This window comes from Cryptomeria japonica, chromosome 5, assembly GCF_030272615.1.
Source record: "Cryptomeria japonica chromosome 5, Sugi_1.0, whole genome shotgun sequence".
Lineage (NCBI taxonomy): Eukaryota > Viridiplantae > Streptophyta > Pinopsida > Cupressales > Cupressaceae > Cryptomeria > Cryptomeria japonica.
The window spans coordinates 877,786,565-877,791,471 of NC_081409.1; positions in this window are offsets into that span (position 1 = coordinate 877,786,565).

The following is a 4,907-nucleotide window of genomic DNA, read 5'->3' on the forward strand; positions in this document are numbered from 1 at the left end:
CTTCAACATATCAATCCTGAAGAAAAATTTGACTATGTTATACCTGACTAATGTGGAGCATATACCTTTAGTTCACCTCCTAAAGGGGCAGTACCCCTAATTCACCTCTTAAGTACATAAATTTAGTCTTTGGGAGAGGCTTGGTGAATATGTCTACTGACTGCTCCCTATTGGAAACATGCTCCAGTGCAATCTCTTTGTTCTGAACCTTTTCCCTTAAGAAATGATACTTAAGCTCAAAGTGCTTGGTTCTAGAATGTAAAACTGGATTCTTGGAGATATTAATTGCACTAGTATTGTCACAAAATATACTTACCGGTTCAGATATAGGAACTTTGAAGCCATTCAATACACGCTTCATCCAAATTGTCTGAGTGCAGTTCATGAAAGCTACAACATACTATGCTTCCATTATAGACTGAGAGATACAACTCTACTTCTTACTCATCCATAAGACCAGTCTACCACCAAGGAAGAATGCACCACCGGTTGTGCTTTTCCAGTCATCTATATTGCTTTCCCAATCAACATCTATGCATACTTTCAAGTTGAAATCCTTGCTATATGGATTCCACAATCCATAGTCAATAGTTCCCTTCAGATACCTAAGAATCCACTTGACTGCAACCAAGTGGGATTCTCTTGGACTTTTCTGGAACCTTGCAGTAATGCCAACTGCATGTGCAATATCCGGTCTGCTATGCACTACATAATGCAATTTACCAATCATTGATCAGTATTCCTTTTCATCAACCAATGTTGAGTCATCCTCTTTGGATAGTTTACAACCAGTCACCATCAGTGTACCAATTGGTTTTCTATCTTCCATGCCAAAGGTCTTCAAAACCTCTTTGACATACTTGGACTGAGTTGTAAAGATTCCATCTCTCATCTGCTTGATCTATAGTCCAATGAAGAACTTAATCTCCCCTATGAGTGACATCTCAAACTCTTTCTTCATCTCATCTACAAACTCATGACTCATCTTGTCATCTCCATCAAAGATAATGTCATCAAAAAATACCTCACAGATCAGGATCTGATCTCCTTCAGACTTCAAGTAGATATTACTATCTTCACTTGTTCTCTCAAATCCAATCTTCACAAGATGGGAATGCAGATGTTCATACCATGCCCTAGGTGCCTGCTTTAGTCCATATAAGGCTTTATGTAGCCTACATACCATGTCACTATCTTCAGATAGGGCAAACCCATCTGGTTGCTCAATATACACCTCCTCTTCAAGTACACCATTTAGGAATGCATATTTTACATCCATTTGATATACTTTGAAACCTTTAAAAGTTGCAGATGCAAGAATCATACAGACCCCTTCTAGTCTAGATACAGCAGCAAAGGTTTTTCCATAGTATTCTCCTGCTTCTTGAGCATATCCTTTGCATACCAATCTGGCTTTGTTTCTAATCACTGTGCCATCCTTATTCAACTTATTTCTGAAGACTCATTTGGTACCAATGACATTTTTATGCTCCAGTCTGGGTACCAAAGACCATGTACCATTTTTCTCTATCTGGTCAAGTTCCTCTCCATTGCCTTGATCCAGTCTTCATCTTTATGTGCCTCTTTGAATGTTTTAGGCTCAAATTCAGAGATCATACATGAGTTTTCTCTAATCTTTCTTCTTGTAAGGATTTCTGCATCCTTATCTCCTATGATCTGCTTAGGATCATGATTTAGCTTGACATACTAAAGAATGGTCTTGATAGATTCCTCTTGGTTTTCTTCTTCATCCTCATCTCCATCAGTATCAGCATCTACATTTTTCGGTGTAGGAACATTGTTACTAGTACTTGGTTGGCTGTCAAACGGTTCCCAGAAGGTTGCAACTAGTTTGTTTAGTACTTGTTGAATTCACCATAAGTGAATTCCCCTCCTTGATCAGTTCTCAAGCACTTGATCCTTTTATCGCTTTCCTTCTCCACTAATGCTCTGAAAGATTTGAACTTTACAAAGGCTTTAGACTTGTCTTTCAAGAATGTGACCCACATCATTCTTGAGCAGTCATCAGTGAGAATCATGAAGTACCTATCACCCTGCACACTTCTAGTTTTCATAGGACCACACAAATCAGTATGCACAAGATCAAGCAAGTTGTTAGCAATGAAAGATTTACCTTTGAAGGTTGAGGAAGACATTTTCCCTAATTGACACTCTCTGCACAAGGTATTATCTGGTTTTCTTAGCATCAACAACCCTCTAACTGCTTTGATCTTACTAGCTTTCACGATGTTATCAAAGTTTACATGGCAGAGTCTCCTATGCCATATCCAGTTATCATCAAATTTAGCCATAAGACATGTACTTATATTTGCATTCAGATGAAATAGGTTGCCTTTGGTCTGCATGTAGGTGGCCACCAATTCACCATTCTTTCCTTTGATTATGCAAACTCCATTATTGAATTCCAGAGTGAGGCCACTATCATTCAGTTGGGCAACACTCAGAAGGTTGTGTCTAAGACCATCAACCCAATACACATTGTCAGCACTACTCTTTCCATTCAGAGAGATGGACCCTCTGCCTTTGACCATGCATGGTGCATCATTGCCAAAGTGAACCACACCACCATCATACTCCTCCAAGGATAGAAACTTGCTCTGGTCACCAGTCATATGGTGAGAACAACCACTATCAATGATCCACTCATTGTAATTATCAAACCGAGAGACAAGAGCCTTCTTGTCTGACACATCTTCCTTGACAGCAACAAACACAATATCTAAATTTTCTTCATTCTCTAATTCTTCATCTGTGACACCTTCATCAACTGCCATAAAGTAGTTTCTCTGGTTTCCTCCTTTGAATTTCTTGAACCTTTCCGATTTGTCCTTGTTGTCGCCATTAGGATAGTTTACAACAATATCTCCTATCCGATTACAAGAAAAGCATTTCAAAGGTAGCTTGCCTCTATATTTGCCAGTTCCTTTAGGAAGTTTCCTGGAAAGGAGAGCTTCAAATGCCATCAGAATCTCCTCATCATCCATTTCTCTTCCCTATCTTGGTTCACCACTAGTGCTAGCTTCTTTTCCTTTTCTAGATGGTACTGCAGAAGCTTTAAAAGTTGATTCAGTCTTTTGAACACTGCCATCGAAACTATTTAGCTCATAGGCTATCAACTTTGCTATGATGGAGTCCAGGGATACCTTAGTCTTGTCTATTGATCTCAGCTCCTGAATAGCAACAACCCTTATTGCATAGACCAGCAATAGGGATCTCAGGACTTTGCTTACCATAGTGGAATCTTCTATTTTACCACCTGCACTCTTGATATCTCCAACAACAGTTTTGATTCTTACTCCATATTGTTGAATGGTCTCACCTTCAACCATCCGCATATCTTCAAACTTCCCTCTAAGGCTTTCTTCCGTAGCCTATTTTACATGCTCATCACCACAATAGATATTTTCAAGAGTATCCCATACCTCTTTGGGATTTACCTTATCCTAAACATCAGTAAACTCAATGTCAGATAAACTACTAATTAGGGCTTCCATGACTTGCCCATTCTCCTGCATCTCTCTCTTTTGGTCATCGGTAAGGGTACCAGTAGGAGTAACATAGGAAGTCTCAACATATCTCTAGTGTTGATCACCCATGCTTCTGATGTATATCTTCATTCTATCTTTCCTTATACTAAAATTATCTTTGTTAAACTTTGGACCTTCCCTCTTCATCATTAGACTGGGATCTTTACCTCAAGCAGTTAAGCTTATAGCATAGAGGACCTGGAGGATGCTCTAATACCAAATGATAACTCAATGATGAACTAATAGTACTAACCTGGTACTAAGAGGGGGGGTGAATCAGTATAGACAAAAATACAGTCCTAAACTGGTCTGACAGTGGACACTTCAAATGACTAGCAAACAGTGACATCGGTTTGAAACAGAGTGCAACCGGTAAAGCTAAGAATGACTGAGATAAGCATTAACTGGTTACTCACTTAGTTTTTCACTCAACTCAAGACTACCCTACCATTTCTCCCTTATGCATAAATAGGTAGTCTATCATTAGATCATAATAGCAGCTAGTTCAACATGTTTTATTGATAGGCATAAAACACAAAACCATCATATGCTTGACAGACAATAGGAAAGCATCACAAGATAAAAGCATCACACATGACACACATATTTTTCATGTGGAAACCCAACTGGGAAAAACCACGGTGGGGATGAATACCCACAAGCTATTTTTGAACTCTTTAGAAGTCCGCTCTATTAGGAGCCTTGTCCGGTTAGAGACATTACAATAGGTTCTGCTAGGAACTGATCCTGTTAGTGATCACCCAGTTAAGGGATGGCTACAATACCCAGTTAAGGGTTAAACACTGTTAAAGGTTACCTTGTTAGAGGATTTCAAGAACTCAATATCTAAAGGATTTCAAACTCAATAGCTTTGAATTACCCTGTTAAAGGATTTACAGCAAGCTGGTTAAGGCTACCCTATTAAGGGATTTTCCAACTGTTGAGGTGGTTAGAGATCAACAGGTATTACAATGATCTAGTAAAAGCACTCAATGCCAATATAGATCCACTTAATCTCCTCTTCACCTTCTACACTTACACTCTATAGTTATCGCTTCTCTCCTTTTGGTCTGGCAAGAATCACGTATCCCTTCTCTTCGATACACACACAGAACTTTTGCCAACAACCTCAGAATGAGACACAACATTGACCTTATAAGAAAATAGATAGGTCGGTAGCATAAACCCTAAACCCTGAACCTGTTAGGTTAAGGAATTCAAATGGTTCAATCCTAACTATTGAGAACACTGCATTAATTGCAACAGTCTTGATCCAATCTCAAGACATTCTCCATCGTCCATTTTCACTGATTTCATGGCGACTAATAACCCATCACACGTTATCACCATTTTACAGAC